The sequence below is a fragment of the Vulpes vulpes genome, chromosome 14 (assembly GCF_048418805.1).
Source record: "Vulpes vulpes isolate BD-2025 chromosome 14, VulVul3, whole genome shotgun sequence".
NCBI classification, from domain to species: Eukaryota; Metazoa; Chordata; class Mammalia; order Carnivora; family Canidae; genus Vulpes; species Vulpes vulpes.
The window spans coordinates 122,705,561-122,724,685 of record NC_132793.1 but is presented as its reverse complement, the minus strand read 5'-3'; the positions used below and the strand labels follow the sequence as shown (position 1 = coordinate 122,724,685).

Below are 19,125 nucleotides of genomic sequence, written 5' to 3'. Positions count from 1 at the left end.
CAATTTAAATCCAAGGTCATTGGCTGGGGTCTGCTCAGAATAGATGGGTAATACTTGTCCTAGAGGATGAATGAATCCCACTGGTGATACGACATCATGAAGAATTTAAGTCACAAGAGCCTATGTCCAGAAAGATTCCCCGCATCCTTTGTTGTGTGGCCACAGTTGGCACCTTGACCAGAGTCAGGTGTCTTCTTAACCTTGAAGCCCTTCTTTGAGCTCTACTTTCTTTCATCTGACCATACTGTCCTAAATCTAATAGTGTGAGCCCAGGTTTTTAGGGTCAGTCACTTAACAAATATTGTGTACCTCCTACCTTATGGAATTTGCATTCTTACATGGAACAGCTGAGAAGCCAGTGAAAATCCGTTCCTTTATTCACTTAAAATCGATGGAATGCCTGTTGTGTGTCAGGCACTCTTCCACACACCAAGGATTCAACTGTGATAAATTCAGAGTCTTCTATGAGAGGTGCAGAGCCTACAGTGGGAGTTAAAAACCAGAGCATCTATCTAATCCAGCCTGGAGGGATCCAGGACGCTTTCCTTGCTGGAAGAGGCTGAGATGGAGTGAGAAGTTAGAGTCTGGTAATATAAAGAGGGCTTTCCAGGGAAGAGAAAGCTCATATGCAGTCTTAGTAAAAATTCCCACAGTGTGAAAGTATGAGATGTTTTTTAAATAATTGAGGCTTTCTTCTCATTGACCTGATACCTCTACCACCATCGTTTACGAGGATTTCTGCAGATAAGGTGCAGAGCCACAGTGATGCCAAGAGCAAAACAGGGAAGAACAGGAAAGGGACGAGGGACAGGAAATGGATTTCAGTGTCCTTTATCCCTTCCCTCAGGCTCTGCCCTTAAATACTCTCTTACCTCTGTGCACCTCTGCGCACCTCTGCTTGCCTTCCTGATCTTTTAGGTCTGCCACAGCTAAGGGATGTTTGGTCCAAAGATCAGTAAATCACTTTGTTTTGATTCCACATTTACTGTAAACTGAAAATCACTATTTTGGGGCATGTGCTTTTCCTCACAATAGCCCTGAGAGATAGGAAAAGAGCATCTTCGTTATCATCATCATCATTGTCATCACCACTTTATGGATGAGGAAATTGGTTTCCCCTCCATGAGTGACTCTGCTGGGTCCACGGTTAGACATGGCAGGGCCAAGACTGGAACTCTGGGTCGCAGGCAGGAGAGTGTCACAGCTTCAGGGTCTGTTAGAGCTCAAATCCTGGCTATCACTTGCCAGACAGAACAGGCAAGTTCCTTCCTCTTTAACTTTTGCTTTTTCCCTTATTAAATGGCTTTAAAATAGTACTACCTCCTGAGGGTTGTTATAAGGGTAGAATGAGATAATGTACGTAAAGTGCTTGACTCATAGTAAGCGCTCAGTAAATATGGATTATTATCATTCTGCTGTAATTCCTAGGCACTAAATCAGTTCCTGTGATTACAAAACTGAATAAGACACAGCACCAGCCAGGCAGACAGACATCTGCATAACTGACCACACAGCTACGGGATAGACTTGACGCGAGCAGTTGGCACAGTGCATTGACATGGTTCCATTTGGAGTTGGGGACAGAGGATCCAAAAGTCCCCACGCAGCAGATCACAATGAGACTTTGACCTTGGAGAGAGAATTTCGCTCACCTTGAAAGGAGGAGCCCAACTAAAAAAAGATGCAGGTGTATTAGTTATCCGCTGCTGAGTAACAAATGATCCCAAAATTAGCACCTTCAAACAAGAAATATTTGTTATCTCACAGTGTCTGTGGGTCAGGACCTAGGCACCACTTAATGGGGCACTTCTGGCTCAAGGTCTGTCATGAGGTTGTAGGCAAACTGTCGGCCAGGACTGCAGTCATCTATCTCCGGGCCGGAGTGGAGCTGGAGAATCTGTTTCACTTAGGTGCCTGCTGGCAGGCCTCCAAAGATCCACTTCCAAGTTCACTCACATGGTTGCTGGCATCCTTTGGTTCTGCCTCATGGACTTTGTTTATCCAGGAGAGCTGCAGTCAGTGCTTTTTCTGTGGAGGGCCAGATAGTAAATATGTTAGGCTTTGCAGGTAAAAACAACGTCTGTTGCAAATACCAGCTGTCTGCTGGGTAGCACCGGGGCAGCCATAGACAACTCGTAAATGAATGGGCATAGCTGCATTCCAGTAGAATTTTATTGACCAGCAAAAAGGGGCCTGTCCCTGCTCCAGATCTCTCTATAAGGGCAGCAGCTTGGTTTAGCAAAACTAACACTGGTGTCCACTTAGTTTCTCAGGGCTACAGCTCCCAATCTGTAATATATGTGGGTTAGATTAGTATGTTCTTGGGGACTTCTCACCCCACAAATGCTGTGATTTTGACTTTAATCTTTATTCACAGCCACTTAACAGCCATTTATTTTTTTTTTTTTGATAGCCATTTATTTGCACACTTTCTTTCTCTCTGTCTGCTAAAACTAATAGGCTTAACCAGAGTTTCAAAATGCTTTACAAATGTCACTTTAGAATGGAAGAAATTTAAGGGATTTAACACGTTCAAGTTCCTCCTATGAATGCATAGTCTCAGTGACTCATGGTGTGACAGGCCAGCTTTGGGGCAGAGAGTCAGACTCTGGGCAGCAGGACTCTTGCTGACCTAGATGAGAAAGAAAAGGCCCAGAAGCTGGAGGCCCGGTAGCATCATAATAATGGCTACTGGTGATTGGCTGCCTACCCGTGCCCATTTAAAGTACATAATTTATAAGATATCAGCTCTTAAGGTTTTTAAGATTCAAATACTTAAGGAATCACGAATACTGGAGTCTCTACCAGAGGTGAGAGGTGCCCCCCACTCCCTAGAATTTCCCTTAAAGTAATTGCTCAGAAATCTGTCGCTAATATCTACTTTTGCTTTATACTTAATGGTGAGCATACAACCGGCTTTTTCTTGAATCTAGGTCTCTCAGACATTGAAAGAGGCCTCAAATACTTTTTTGTTGTTTTGGAAGCTCTCAATTATTAAAGTACTAAAATAATGACAAAACAGGATTGTAAAAATTAATATTTTAAATGTTTACATATAGAAATGTGCCGTACTGCACACATGCTTAAAGGTGATGAAGTTTTCCTATTCTTAAGATAAACTACTGGTTCGTAGGGCACTGGAAGTGATCTATTATGGAAAAATAAGGCTGAAGTTCAAAGCTATGTGATGAATATTGTCTTCTATCAGTCCTGTCAGTGTAGTTCTGGGCGTGTACTTGCAGATACTTGTCAAGAGTCTACGTTTGAGGCCCCTCATGAATGGGAGGCCCAAGTAAATGGGCGTCCTGTATCCCATATTCCCATCTTCCCTGCCCACGCCCACAGTAGTAGGCTTGGCTGCATACATCCCGTCATGTTAAAGACTCCATGGTGTCAATGAAAAAAGCTTAAACTCTGAGATCCTTGCCTCATCATTTGCTAGCTGTGAAACTTGGTGAATTAAGTTTGCAATTCCCACAATGGAGCTAGTAATACCTATTTCACAGAGTTGCCAGGGAGAAAATGAGGTAGTGAGTATATAGTATCAAGCACATAAAGGACGCTCACGTGTCAGCATCAGTACCACCGTGTGCACACGCGCACACACACACTTTCATGCACCAGAGCCATCCAGAGCCCCATGTCTGGGTTTTGAAAATCAGTTGATTTCCAACACTGCGTGCCAGGGCCCAAGGAAGAGTCTTGTGGTGACCACTGCCCTAAGCTCCCATTCACACATAAGCTGACAACAACACTGCAGCCTCGGTGACTTGGCCCCGGGGATCTGCCTCCCTCCATCCTCTCCTACTTCCCTCACCTGCCCCTGATAAATGAACATGGGCCAGGCAGTTTGCACATCTGAGACAAATCTCTTATTACCACAAATGTGAGAAAATTGAGACGGAATAGGACTTTATAAATAGAAAACAATCTCCAAAGGGCATCGGAGTGCCTACCTACAGATTTATAGGATGACTGTGAGCCATTCTGGGGCGCCTGCTGCTAAGAGAGCCAAACCTTCCTGCCTCCTCTGGGAAGAGCTTGTGTGCGGACAGAGAACAGATTAACTGTTGGAGTTAGTCTCCGGGTCTGATCCCTGGGGTCTGATGTGTGCAGTGTCTTGAACTGTCGGGCAAAGGAGGATTTGTACCTAGCACAGGTCGTTGCTGAGCTGATTCTCCTTGCTCCTTTCCTGGACTTCTGAATCTGAATAGTAGTGATGCCTCTTGGGGCCAGCATTTCCTGGTCCATGATGGAGACACAGCTTCCTGGCTGGCCTCTCACTGCTGGGTCCTAGGGGACCATCTTTACATCGTATCAGAAGAAAATCTGTAGAAGGAAAGGCAAGAAAAATCCAAATCATCTCCCACATTATGATTTTGTCATGTTGATAGTCAGCGCTGTAGACTTGAAACTTGGAAACTATAAGGAGAGTGACTTTACCAAAGATGGAAGTTTCCAGAAATGCTAAGTGTTGGAGGAGAATGGTTAATCAACTGGCTGAGGGTCACTCTTGGAATGATTTGCACCATTTCAAACGATCATTATGGACCCTTATGTACTGTCATGGGAAAGGCCAGAAACAAAATGTTCAGTGCAAAAAAAAGCAGGGCGTGAAGTTATTTACGTATTGTGTAAAATCAGCAGCTCGATGGACGTAACCGAAAACAAATCCTGGGGGAGAAGATGAGCACATAGCACAGGGTTGGGTTGCTATGATTACGGCTGACGTTCTTTTGCACTCTCCTCCCAAACTTTGTGTGCTTATAGGCACGTGTATCATTGTATCTGGCGCCTGCCTTTGGCCCAGGGCGCGATCCTGGAGACCCGGGATCGAATCCCACATCAGGCTCCCGGTGCATGGAGCCTGCTTCTCCCTCCGCCTGTGTCTCTGCCTCTCTCTCTCTCTCTCTGTGACTATCATAAATAAATAAAAATTAAAAAAAAAAATAACTATATATATGTACATTGTATGAAGACGTATATACGTACAAAAGCACATGTCATTTTTTAATGGAAAACTTCTTTAACCATTTGGAAAAGATTGGAGATACTTGTGAGCAGAACAGATGCAAAAGAAAAAAAAAAGTTTCTATACTTCAAAAGAGTACTTAGAATTTGTACCAAGGACCAAACTTTAAAATCCACCAATAGATGAGTTCATTTTACACTATATACTGCAAATGACTGTGCTTAAGTGAAGTAACTCAGCCCTCTTTTTTCTGTAGAGATTCTAGATGGAAATCATGGTTTTGGTGTGGGATTTTTGTTTTGTTTTGGGTTTTTTTTGTTGGTGGTTTTTTGGAGGGGTAGTTTTGTGTTGGGTTTTTTTGGGGGGGGGAGGTTATTGGCTTTTTTGTTTGTTTGTTTAAATGACATTCCTCTTTGATCACCGCTTCACACAATGAAAAGATATTTCCTCGCGCGAAGCCCTGGTTCACTTCTCATAACCTCAGACAACAAAGGGGCCCCTGTGTGAGGACACCCGAATTCCTCTGGAATACAGGGAAGGCCCCCAGCTGAATCGTATCCAAGGAAGATGTTGCAAAGCTTGCAAAGCTTGTTCGAAGAAAGGAGCCCAGCTGGAGATCTTTTCTTTCTATTCAGATATTGGCCTTGACTGGGGGTGGGGGTGGGGGAAACCCTTAAAAGAACCCCCACCATCACCACCAACAAGCCTGAATGCACTTACAAATTACAAGGAAAGGTTCATTCTTGCAACCCGCCTTGGTGCCAACTCGGGCTTATCATATTTAGAATTTCACTCCACTTGGAAGGAAGCTTTGTTTTTCTTCTCCTGGAAGTTAAAGAAGATAACAGAGATGGACTGTCCACCACGTAGGATAAACTCTGAGCAAAACAACCCGTCTGCGGATGAGAGATGGGGTGGCCCAGCTCACCTCGGCTGCCTCTCCTCACTCCCTCTGCTCTGGGCCCACCAGTGAGTCCAGCACGCTGCTGCCATCGAGTTGGGCCCTTTGCACGACATGCATGGAACTGCATGGCCCATCCCTGGTGGGGTTATGGCCCACCAGCATGCTGTCCTTCCAACACCCACAGATCTCCCCCTCCAGCCACCTTCCTCACATCCTCCCTCTTCCAGGCCCTGGGAGGATTTACAGGAGGACATACAGTACCTGCCACTGGGTCTGGCCTGTCTTGGGCTTCTGGGAAATGCCAGCGCCCTGCCCTCCTTCTTCTCTTTGCCCTGCTTGGAACAGAAATTCCTCTTCCTGTTAGAGGTACTCCCGTTCCTGGCCAATGACAGATCCTTTAACCAAAGCCAGAAAACAGGGTAGTGATGTGATGAAATGAGGAGAGCCAGCCCTCCCACCGTGGGCCCCCCCTCTTCCCCAGCCTGCTCCTGGCCTGCTGGAGATTAAGAGCAGGGAGGAGGATGGCAGCTGCCATTTGTGTGCTTCAGCCACCTGCCTATCCTGATCCATGCTTTTCTGTGCTCCTCACATCTGTAAAAACAAAGGCCCAGAGAGGTTGAGAGATTTGCTCAGGGCCACGGAGCTACCAAGTAGTGGTGTCAAAATTCAAACTCAGGAGTCTGCATTCTCCTGAACTTTCCCCTCCTTCCACTAGGCATAAGCGTTCTCCCAGACACTCAACAGAGTCTGGTCATCAGCAGCATTTGCTCCCAACCCCTGTGCGCGGTCAAACAGTATCAGGAGATGTAAGAAATACCCTTTCCTGGCTCCCTGAGTGGCTCCAGTGGAAAACTAAACTTCTACCAGAGTAAAAATTCCTTTCCATGTTCAGATAACTTAGCTGGTTAATTATCAAGCCCTGCAAGGCTCTATTTACTAATAGACCCCTGGAATGTGATCCCTTCAGGGCTTTAATGTACTTGAAAACACTGTAAAAAGCACCATTTAAGAACCTCTAGACCAGCACCGTCCAATAGGACTTTCTGGCATGAGGAACACGTTTTATGTCTACATTGCCCAGTATGGTAACCACTAGCCACATGTGGCTTTTGAGCACTTGAAACATGGCTGGCTGGTGTAACCGAGGTTGAACTTTTGATGTAGTTAATTTTAAGAAACTTAATTAGCCACATGTGGCCAGTAGTTACCATATTGGACACACAGCTCTAGAATATTCTGAAAGGTTGATTGCTGGTCCCCACAGTTTCATAAGACTTTGCTTAATAAGCCCTATTATATCACTGGATCATAATTATTTATGATTTGTCCACCTTGCTAGGTTATAGGTTTTATGCTCTATGCAGTCGGCTGTGATCATCTACTAGCACATGGCCAGCCCCGCAGTACTAGATGCTGAATAATTGATGTAGGTTAAGTAAATGGATATGACTTGGCTTTTTTCATTTTTTAAAAGATTTTATTTATTTATTCATGAGAGACACAGAGAGGCAGAGACCCAGGCAGAGGGAGAAGCAAGCTTCATGCAGGGAGCCCGACAGGGATTCGATCCCAGGACCCCGGGATCACGCCCTGAGCCGAAGTCAGATGCTCAACCACTGAGCCACCTAAGTGGCCCCGTAACTTGGCTTTTTCAAAAACGTCATTGTCAGTGCTTGCTATCGTCTGGCTTACCCTTTCTCGAGATTTTGCCCTTATGTCTAGACTGATTCCCACATCTTCAGATGAAGCCCAGACTGCTCCCTTGTTTGCACATTTTTCATTTTTCTTTCCTCCAAGGAAAACACCCCCTTTTTTTGGGAAAATCACATTTTTAGGCTAATTATTTGGGTTATTTGCCTCTCTTTCTCTAAATATTTCTATTACCATTTCTTGATGTTTTTTTTCAGTTGTAGACATCATCTTCCACTATGGAAATTCATTCAGCTCACACCCCTGTTCCACCACACATAAGAAATGTTCCCAATCCCCACTGAGCATCTCCAGTTTTAGTTTGGTGAATATCTAGTGTCTATTATAACTCTGTAAATGCTGTTCACAGCCAATCCAGGTGGAGAATTATAATTCCCTTCCCACACGGCTTTTTCTCTGGGGTCCCAAATGGCTCATGGTTTCATTTTTTGTTCAATATTCTGCATACTTACACTGATTCAACCCCAAATTCTTTTCTGATTGTATGTATCTTTCTCCTTGGGATCCTTAAATGATTCTATCGATTTCATCTCTTAAAAGAAAACTGCCTCGGGCCTTCTTGCCTTGTCCAGCCTGAACGAGCTGTTCTGTGGCTGTGGCCACTGCTGGCATTCTGGGATCTCAGCCACTATCATCCTGGGGACACTTTTGTCTCTCTGCTGTGTTTAATATCCTGTTTCCTATATCCTTGCCTTCCCCTCTCAGTTTAGTCCTTCATTTGTGACATTTTCCAATAGCTTCCTTCCCAGGAGGGGAAGAAATGTGCATGGTAATTTTTTTGAGACCTTTCATATCTGAAAGTGTCTCTATTCTACTCTCTCACTTAATGGGTCATTTGTCCTGATTTAGAATGATGATGATGATGATGATGATGATGATGATGATGTGTGTGTGTTTAAGGAATCCAAAACCATTCTGATCCCTCTTTGGATATTATCTGGTTTTCTCTTTCTAGATGTCTATGTAGGATCCCAGTTGTGAAATATCACAATGATATGTCTTGGTGTTGAGTCTGTTTTTATTATGTTGGACACTTGCTGAGTGCTTTCATCTAGAAACTCATGTCTTTCAGTTATGTAAAGTTTTCTCAAATCACTTTGTTGATGAATTCTTCCCCTCTTTCATTTGTTCATTCTTTTTGGAACTCCTGTTATTTAGACGTTGGACCTCTTGGACTGGTCCTCTAATTTTTTTTTTAACTTGTCTATTTGATTTTCTTTGTTTTTTTTTTTTTTTTTTTCCTGTTTGGTTTTCTATGTCTTGTCTCTTTTGCTATTTTATATAAGATTTCCTCATCTTTTTCTTCCAGACTTTCCAATGAAATATTCATTTTTGTTGTCTTGGGTTTTCTGTTTTTTTAGGATTTATTTATTTATTTGAGAGAGAGAGAGAACAGAGAAGAGGGGCAGAGGGAGAGAGAGAATCTGGAGATTTGCCAGTGAGTGCAGAGCCTGATGAGGGGCTTGATCTCACCACCCTGAAATCGTGACTTGAGTGGAAATCAAGAGTTGGATAATTAAACTGACTGAGCCACACAGGGGCTCCCGTTGTCTTGTTTTAATTTCCAACTTAGTTTTCTTCACTCTACTTTTTGTGTTGAGTGCTTTTTTGTTGGTTCATTGGTTAGTTGGTTGCTTTCAAACTGTCTTTCCCGTTAGAGACTTTCCTCAGATGTCTGGAGGACAACTAAAGGGTGAGTGCCAGCATTCCCAGAGCCAAGGAGAGAAGCAGGCTGAGGCTCTCAGCACTCCATGTGCACACATTCACTTAATCCTGTTTTGGATTCAGATCCCCTGCCCTCTGCTGTATGTTCTCTACTATGTTCCTAGTCCAGAAACCCTGCTTTTCCCCTTTCCAGAAACTTAACTTACCTTCTTCAGATGAGATAGAGAGTGGAAACTACCCCAAAAGCTGAGTGTGCAGAAAGAGATTTAGGAACCTGCTTCTTAAACACCTTCCAAATCATCCTGATTCTAGCCCTCCCCTCTTTGTCCCTAGTGTCCTAAAGCCATTAGGGATTCTGCTAAATTGGGCTGGTTCTTGGCTTTCTACACTGCTGACTTGCTGACTTCACATCCATGGGCCTTCTGTTTTTATTGACTCTTGCTCTCTCTGTAAGCATATGTATGCCTCTTCTTATTTTGTAATGGAAGGTGGCTGGCTGCATTTGTTCAGTCTGCACCTTTCTCTTACCATCTCCCCACCCATCACTTCAATACAGGACAGTAAATGCTGAACTCAGGCTCTCTCAAATACTGCACGTGGTTCTCCTTCCACTTGCCCTGTTTGTGAAACCACCATTTTCCCCACTTGTCAGCCTCCAAGTATAGGAATAATTTCAAGAATTCCTTCTTTTGTCACACTACTTCCTTTTTCATGGAGATCTGGCTGTTTACTTTTCACAAAACCCAGTACATATTTGTGAAAGTCCTACTTTGTATTCTTTTTTGAAGAAGCAAAGATAATGAGATGTGATCATTAGAATCAAAGAACTTCCAGTGAGTGTCGGGTAGAAAAACAGAAAGTGGTAGATGATGACGATGGTGGTGGGAGTAGCGGTGGTAATGAGGGTGATAGTGACAGTGACAATGAATGACAAATCAGAGCTAACGTTAAGATTATAGTTTGCACAAACCACTGTGCTCAATATTCTACTGTGTTCTTTCATTTAACCCCAACTACCTCTGAAAAGGGCACTACCATATGTTATTTTACGCATAAGAAAACAGGTAGTGGGGCAACACAACTTTCCCAAGACACTATATATAATAAGTGTATAAGCCAAAGTGCTAAGAGAAACCAGATGGTAGAAATCAATGCTTAACTCAAAAACCAAGGAAAGCTTGAAAAAAAAAAGTTTTCCAAATTTGCTCTTTCCTTTGGATTTCTCTTTGATACCACCACACACCAGGCTTTTTCATCTCATCACTTAATTCTAAGGATCAACTCTTAGCAAGTCTCTCTGTACATGACTCTTGTTATTTCCCCTGTTTGCTGCTAGCAGGTGGAGCTTTCTGATATATTGCTACCATCCTGCCATTTGCTGCTTGAGAACCTACTCCCATCACCCATCACGTCACATGTGGTCCTCTGTGCCTACTTTCAAGAGCCCCAGTAACATCATCGCACATGCCATTTCCATCCCCAAATCCACAGCATGGGCCTCTCCATTGTCTTTTGTACAAGTCATAATCTTCTGTAGCCTTTTCCTTTTACTGAAACTGTCTCTGCTCATTTCTAACACCTCTCATGTCCCTATTTTTTCCGTAAAGCCTTCCTGGCATCTCATCTACACTGGGACTGCTACTTCTCCTAAACTTCCATGATTGGCTAGAACTGATTGGCTTTACTAATCACTGGGTCCTCACCATGTACAACCCAATGTAATGCCAATGCTATCTTGCCCAACAAATAAATTAGTCATGTACCTAAGGCGCCAGCAAAGCAGGTGCACAAACACTTTCTTTTGAAAGAATTTATTTCAAAAAGTCTTTCCTGGAGGAAAAGTAGAATTTCTTTGAAGTGTCTTATTTGTGGTTATTATTTTTGTTTTGATACATAGTCTTTATATAGTGCTTACAGGTGGTAAAATCCTTACTGCATCTCTGGGTAGTGTTAGTTTTCATCTTAGAAATTCTTGGTAAATGGGCCATGTCTTATACTCATATAATATTCATATAATTGGGTCCAAGGCAGACACTCATTTAACATAGGATATATTTAGTAAGTGTATGCATAACATGCTCCTGAGATAACAAACAATAATATAGGATTAAAATACCGTATTTCATTGAATATTAGATGTCAGGGGTTATAACATGTACTTATATACATCTCATATAACACAAAACTAGAAAATAATGTCACCAACTTAACTATGATGTGCCAGTGATCGTAAGACGTGTTTCAGTTTTAGAAGTGTTAAAAGGCAAGGGCTTCTGGGTGGCTCAGTCAGTAAAGCAGCTAACTCTTGATTTTGGCTCAAGTCATGGTCTCATGGTCCTGGGATGGAGCCCCACGTTGGGTTCCTTGCTCAGTAGGGAGTCTGCCTCAGGATTCTCTCTCCTTCCCTGCGCCCCGCTTGCTCTCTCTCAAATAAATAAATAAATCTTTTTTAAAAAGTATTAAAAGGCAAATGAATACATATGCATCTTAGATTTGGCTAAATATGCACAATATTGTATAATACATTGGTATTAAGCACCGTAACATTTTCAATGATATTTATAACACATTTCTAAAAGATATGCCATGTACCATCTATATTCATGTCACTGTATCAGAGGACACCACATGTGGATAAAATGGTGAAGCCATGACCCCTCCCTACTAAAAGTTTACTGTCTAACAGAGGGAACATTATATAAGTGAATCACTATAATGCAAGGCAAAAAGTCATCAGAACCATCCAAGAAGTTAAGGATTCTACAGAAAAGAATGGAGTGATTACGTTTAATGGATTAAAAAAAAAAAAAAAACTTTATGGGGGAGGTGATATGGGCAATAGGCTTGAAGGATCAGAATTTTGCAAAATAGGGGATCCCCGGGTGGCTCGGCGGTTTAGCGCCTGCCTTCAGCCCAGGGCATGATCCTGGGGTCCTGGGATCGAGTCCCACATCGGGCTCCCTGCATAGAGCCTGCTTCTCCTTTTGCCTGTGTCTCTGCCTTTCTGTCTCTCTGTGTGTGTCTCTCATGAATACATGAATGAAATCTTTTTTTAAAAAAAGAATTTTGTAAAATATCAATGGGCACGGAGGCATACTGACTGGGAAAAATAATATGTACAAAGGCACAGAAATAGGAAAATATAAGCATGTTTAGAAAAGAGCAAAAAATCCAGATGGACTGAAAATAGGATTAGCTAGAGAAGTTCCAGAGATAATCTGGCAGAGCCACTGGTGTCATATTGTGGAAGGCCCTGGATGCTGAGCTGAGAATGTTAAAGACTTGGTAGGCAATGCAGAACCACTTACAGCTTCTTTTCTTTTTTCTTTTAAGGTTTTATTTATTTATTCATGAGAGACACAGAGAGAGGCAGAGACATAGGCAGAAGGAGAAGCAGGCTCCTTGCAGGGAGCCTGATGCAAGGACTCGATCCCCAGATGTGGGATCATGCCACTGAGCCACCCAGGTGGCCCATCACTTGAGGCTTCTTAACAAAGGGATGGCTTGTTAAAGGGATGGCTTACTGAGCGCAAGGCTGGCTCCACCTCATTTTGTGCATCTCAGTTTACTCAGTTTAAATGCTCCCTCTTCAAGTTGGATTCCTCACTTTTTTTTTTTAGATTTTTCTTTATTTGTTTGAGAAAGTGTGCACGCACATGTGCACGTGTGCATGTGTGCGAGTAGGGGAGGGGCAAAGGGAGAGGAAGAAACAGACTCCAGCTGAGCAGGGAGCCTGATGTGGGGCTTGATCCCAGGACCCTGGAATCATGACCTGAGCTGAAGGCAGATGCTTAACCGACTGAGCCACGTAGGTGCTCCCTCATTCCTCACTCTTAAATAGGTTCTTAACTGTAACTCCAAATTACCGCATCCAGTGGGTTTCCTACGAGGTACTTGGCACATGGCAAGTCTACCAACCACATGGCAAGTTCCAAGTTCTTTAAACACCAAGCAATCTGGAATATTCCCTCTTTTGCACATAGGACTGTTATTTCATAAGACCACACAGCATGGTCTCCCATTCACTGCAGTTTCCTGGTGCCTGGCACACAGTAGGAATTTAGTTATTTGTTCACTAAATAATACTCCATCCCTTCCTGTCTCCTCTTTGTCATGTTTCCTCTACCCGAAAGGCCCTCCCACCACATCTGACCATCATTATGTTTCTATCTGCCACTGTTTTTCTCAGATTTCAGACTCTAATAATCACAGAGAAGTTGGTAAAAATCTGAACATGAGCTTTACCTCCTCAAATCTTATGCATCATTATTTTCACAGAGCAAAGCTATTTTCTAAGTTATGTATTTTATTAAAATATTGTACATGTATTCATTGAAACTCTGACTGATATGCCTCCAGGAAGCAAATTCCTTGAATTTTTTTCTGCTTAGTTGAAACGTCACCCATCAGAGAAGAGTTGTGTTGTCGTGTGATGTTTATCAACAGTAGTAAATAACGACAGTGGCTTTTGGTAATTGATTGAGTCCAGCATGCGCAGCACATGATAGACTGCTTGCATGTTGGGCCATTTAAATCTCACTACAACCTTACTTTACAGAGGAAAACACTGAAGTTTGGGTGGATTGTTAGTTTATTGCTGATTGTCAGCACCTAGTCTGCAGACTTGGGCCTGGCAAGTTTTAAGGCGCTGGTCTTCCTGGGCCTGGAACTCCATTGCCCTACATCAGTGCCTAGCACCCCCTCGGGACATGCTGTCTGCTGTCCGTTTCAAGAGGCAACTTGGCTGTGAACAGGAGGCAACTTGCAGACTCAACTTGCAACTTTTTTGTTGTTGCAGGAAGAGAAGTTAAACTTCGAGAGAGACCTAATGGACAATCTCCACAACAGGTAAGCAATTTTCTTCTCTTCTTTATGTTTTGGGGGAAAAGTCTATTCTTCCCATTTTCCATTTCATCTTCTATTACTTGGCCTTTCACTACAGTTTTTATTACCAGAAACATTAAAACCAGTAAACCAAGCAATCCCCAAAGTCTGTCTTTCAGGCTTCGTTCAGGTTTGAGTAGAATTTCGTTGTTTCCTTTTTACTTGTGTTGTTTCAGGATACAATTGTAGGACATGTGAGATGAGCATGACCCAACCAAGTCTTCACACTGAAAGATTTACAGTATGAGGAACTGAAACAAGATGGCGGAACGTTGCCTTGTGTGAGCTTAGCTAGAAACACACACATCAGATGACTCAAATTTTTTGCCACTCGGCCCACTGCCACTGTGGCTGCAGAATCACAGTGAGTATTTATTTGGGGATTCAAATACATTTTAGCAAGTTAGATGAATTAAAACAAAGATGGAATCCACAAATAACAGGGATCAACTAGACTCATAAAGCAAGTAGATTAACACCAGGTACCTAGGAAGCTTTGTGTGAGTTTGATACTTTTATCATCATCATCATCATCATCATCATTATATGTTATTAAATATCCTGAGGGCATTGGGCACCTTTGAAAAGTTTTATAGGCAGGGAGAGTGCTATGATTCAGATTTGTGTCCTAAAAAGATCACATGACTTCCGTGTGGCAAAGGTATCAGGTGGATGCAGGTGACAGGAGGACGATGTTGTGGGACGGGGCAGTGGCAGTGGACATGGAGAAAAGAAGGGTGGCGCTAAGAGAGACCGTGTAGGAGGTAGCATTTCTGCCTTCATGTTGCATTCCCCCTGGAATGTGGTTCAGAACTCCACCAGCGCTATTATCTGCTCACCTTTGCCCACAAGCCTTCTTAATCTTCCCAAGATTACTCAGGAGCTCCTTATGTAACACTAGGTGACGCATCTTTTTTTTTTCTTTTTTAAATTTAAATTCAATTAATTAGCATATAGTATATTAGTAGTTTCAGAGGTAGAGGCCATTGATTCATCGCCCTTATATAACACCCAGTGCTCATTACATCACATGCCCTCCGTAATGCCCATCACCCAGGTGCCCCATCCCCCAACCCGCCTCCAGTGTAGGTGACGCATTGCAATCATGTTAACACTAGACTAGTCATCAGCTCGTAGTTGTTTATACATTTTTCCCTTGCTAGACTGTAAACTCTTGCTGGATCCCTAGAACTGAATTCAGTCCTTGGCACGTAACATGTGCTCAGAGAATGTATGTTGCATGAGTGGGTGGCGAGCCCTTTCTTCTGTCTCTTTGTGTCCTGATAACTAGCAGAGTGTGTTGCTCCCAGTTGGGTGATGAGGAGTAACTAAAGCCTCAGAATCATGTTCAGTCTTTTCAAGTGCACAAACTGTTTTTCCTATACTTCAGAGAAACACTGGGGATTCGATTCTATATATGTAGTGGTCATCTGAAGTGTGAGACCATCTGGGGTTTTTTTGTTGTTGTTGTTCCCTGAGCAGTTCATTCTTCCAGCCTCGAGTCCTGAGCACATTTATAAAATGAGGTTGTGGAGTGGAATGTTCTCGAAGATTCTCTATGTTTTGGGCACTCTAGGATACTGGGACTTACCCAGAACTCGTTGACTCCAAGCCTCTAGCCCTGAGCTCTTCTTACTTTTAAAGCTATCATTATTTGTAGCCTTTTAAGGCCCTGTGGTATAAACTTCGATCCACATCGCCTTCTCGGGGGCTTCCTCATCATTCCAGAACTTAGCTTTTTCTAAATACTTCAGGTTTCTTCCAGACTTCTCTCCACTCCCAGATAAAGAAAGCTATTTACCAAACAGGAGGCGTACTGTGTGTTGGAGATGCACCCTGATTCCTATGTGGTTCCAGGGAGGATTCGGTCAGAACATCAATTATTTCTATTCACAGTGTCTAAAAACAAATAGCACCCATGGTTCAAGAATATTCTCATGGACAACGACCATGAACTTGAGAGCAGTCAACTTTTAAGATCCTCCTACTTGCCAGATTCACTCTGCCAGGCCCATCACATGTTTAAATCATGTGATCTCACTGGGAACCCCGCAGGATTGCATGTTACTATGCTCCCCATCTGGTGATTGGCAAAATGGAAGGTAAATGGCTCACTGGCTCACTGGCTCACTGGAGATCACCGGCTTTGAAGAGGCCAATCCAGATTTTGACTCCAGAGCCCATTCCCATAATTATAACACTAGACCATCTTCGATGCCCTGGATTTTCAAGTTCCTCCTCCTCTTCTCCTAGACCCCCATGTGATTTTGTACATGTTCTTTGACCCATCCTTCTGGTAACACGGCCAGAAAAATGAAAGTGGTCATGTGCTAATGCCAAGGATGTCTTTTATGTTTCTAAGCAGATACCTGCTAACGGGTGGGTAATGCCAAGCTTCCTATATGGCTTGAACCAAAGTCACTCAATCAGCCAACAAACTGATTTGGGTTTTGTCAGATGATACTGTTACCAAGGTGGTCAAGAGTATGAAGAAGGGGTCCACTAATCACACACGAAAAGGAGAACTGCACGTGTTAAATAAAAACATACCATCTTCAGGTCTTTAAAATATTCTCAAATAAACTATATCTCTATTGCCTGAAGATGCTCCAGAATGCACTTGTTCAAATTCTTGGAAAGTGAAAGCCATTCAGAAGATCATGGTTTACCCTCCCCTCCCCATCATCAGTTGGGTCTGAGTCTTGGTGCCATGGCGATTATCCTTTTTTTTTTTTTTAATTTTTATTTATTTATGATAGGAACACAGTGAGAGAGAGAGGCAGAGACACAGGCAGAGGGAGAAGCAGGCTCCATGCACCGGGAGCCTGACGTGGGACTCGATCCCGGATCTCCAGGATCGCGCCCTGGGCCAAAGGCAGGCGCCAAACTGCTGTGCCACCCAGGGATCCCTTTGGCGATTATCCTTGAACAGCATGCTTGGTTTGGTTTTCAATGGCACGTTCTCTTGGCTCATCAGCAAACAAGATTCTACTCAAGTAGTAGAATTGGGGGGAAACATCAAAATTCCACGTGACTGATGAAGATCAGTTGAGATGTATGTATGGTCTCAGTCACTTTCTCCTCAGAGCTGTCTGGGAAAATCTGCACAACTTCTTCAACATATATTTCAAAAGCATGTTGATAAGCACATGGGGATATCTGGATTACCAACGCTAGGAGTTTTAGATATTTGTATTAAGCTGTTGATGTGGAGCCTCACTGAAGTATTTAGGGGCATATTAAAAACTAGCCTCCTGACACCATAGTAACAATGGGGGAAAGGGTCAATATGCCCCATGCTATACTAATAATAGGAAACAACCTCCTTATTTTCCCAGCCATAAGGAGCATCTATAAGCTTATTTATTAACTGCCGTCACCCACACTCCTCAATGATGTTGAGTATTTTCATGAGATTACTAAAAATAGTATGAAGGTCTTTATGGCCCTATAGCATCTCCAGTGGTAGTTTTAGAATACCTGTAAATAAAAAAATAAAATAAAATAAAAAGAATACCTGTAAATAGATATAGGCAACGTTTAACAGCTTGGAGGGGAAGATAGGAGACTTGTAAGGACATTACGTTGTACAGGAGACAGACTGATTTGTTTTGAGAAAGGAAAGAGAACTTGATGGAGATGATGGAGGAGCTTAAGTCCTTTCCCCAACCACCATTGACGTCCCCAGTGCCCATCCTGTGTCAGACATGCAACAAGCAACAACATATGCATTAGAGAATACCAGGCTTTTTTTTTAAGATTTTATTTATTGATGCATGAGAGACACACAGAGAAAGAGAGAGAGAGAGAGGCAGAGGGAGAAGCAGGCTCCCCACAGGGAGCCTGATATGGGACTGGATCTCAGGACCCTGGGATCACGACCTGAGCCAAAGGTAGATGCTCAACCACTGAGCCACCCAGGTGCCCGAGAATACCAGTTTTTGCAGAGTCCAATACTGTTGCCATATATTCTTTAGTAGGTTAGCTAGAAAGCCTTTGACCAGGATACTGTTGCTCTTAGGCTAGGTCTGGTCAAAGACAGGAAGCCCTCCTTTCAGACAGTGGGAGATTAGAGTCAGTGGCTTATGCAGATATTGGCAGAGCTAGGAAACCAGCTGGTGAGGCAACACGGATATGGTCAAGGCAGGAAGACATTTCCACCTTAGGGAGAGATGCAGAACCGGATGCTGGGGCAGTAGCTGGAACCATGGAGCTCAGAGCTGTTTGCCTCAAGGGCTGTGAAGGAGGTCGGCCAGGATGGATCAGATACTGCCCAAGTAGAGAGAAAGAGAGAGAGAAAGGGGAAAATACCCTGGCTTCTCCCATCTTTTCCCTGGTCTTCCACCAGCACCTCCCATTGGTGGGGGTCACCCACATCCAGAGGGCAGGGGCTCCTCAGCCTTGTGTTGCCCTGGGAAACTGAGCCAGCAAGAGGAGGCAGGCGCAGATCTCAGAGCAGACAGGCAGCGGATCAGCCCGGGGTCATGGATTTGTTCCAGTTATTTCCCAGTTAGTAAACATTAAGTTCTTCAAATTGATCCCATATTTCTAGACATTAGGTTATTTTAACTTTTCCAACTGTTACAACCCTCATAGAGAAGGATTTAAAAAACAACAGATATAATTTACAAAGTGTTTAAAAGCAAATTCTGGGGATGCCTGGGTGGCTTAGTGATTGAGCATCTGCCTTTGGCTCAGGGCATGATCCCAGGGTCCCAGGATCGAGTCCCGCATTGGGCTCCCTGCATGGAGCCTACTTCTCCCTCTGCCTCTGAGAGTCTCTGCCTCTCTCTGTGTGTGTCTCTCATGAATAAATAAATAAAATCTTTTTTAAAAAATAAAAAAAAAATGCAAATTCCAAAAAACAGTTTTTAGAAACTTAGAAAGATTGGAAAACTGCTCCAATTAGGGATGGGATTGGATCAGTGATGACAGGTATTAGTTTCCTACCAAAATTCAGATGCCTGGACTGCCTTGCTACCCTCACAGC

At 43.3% G+C, this 19,125-nt stretch overlaps 1 protein-coding gene and 1 long non-coding RNA gene across 11 annotated transcripts in view; one reads left to right on the top strand and one right to left on the bottom strand.

The window, feature by feature from the left end:
* The window catches only part of PGCKA1 (PDCD10 and GCKIII kinases associated 1), an 87,040-nt gene that overhangs the window by 55,200 nt on the left and 12,715 nt on the right, over positions 1–19,125 (top strand). For 6 of the 10 annotated variants that reach the window (XM_072737895.1, XM_072737904.1, XM_072737905.1 and 3 more), the window contains exon 2: positions 14,050–14,099. The gene's annotated coding sequence lies outside the window, so the exon portion shown is untranslated. Of the gene's footprint in view, positions 1–14,049; positions 14,100–14,311; positions 14,500–19,125 lie in introns of all 10 variants that reach the window. The other 4 variants (XM_072737898.1, XM_072737900.1, XM_072737902.1 and 1 more) reach the window with 1 other exon arrangement.
* Positions 1,141–5,800, bottom strand: LOC140595314 (uncharacterized). The gene is made up of 3 exons (XR_011996808.1): positions 5,693–5,800; positions 4,151–4,329; positions 1,141–2,028 (listed from the first exon to the last, which is right to left on the bottom strand). It is a non-coding gene; the product is annotated as an uncharacterized lncRNA (long non-coding RNA).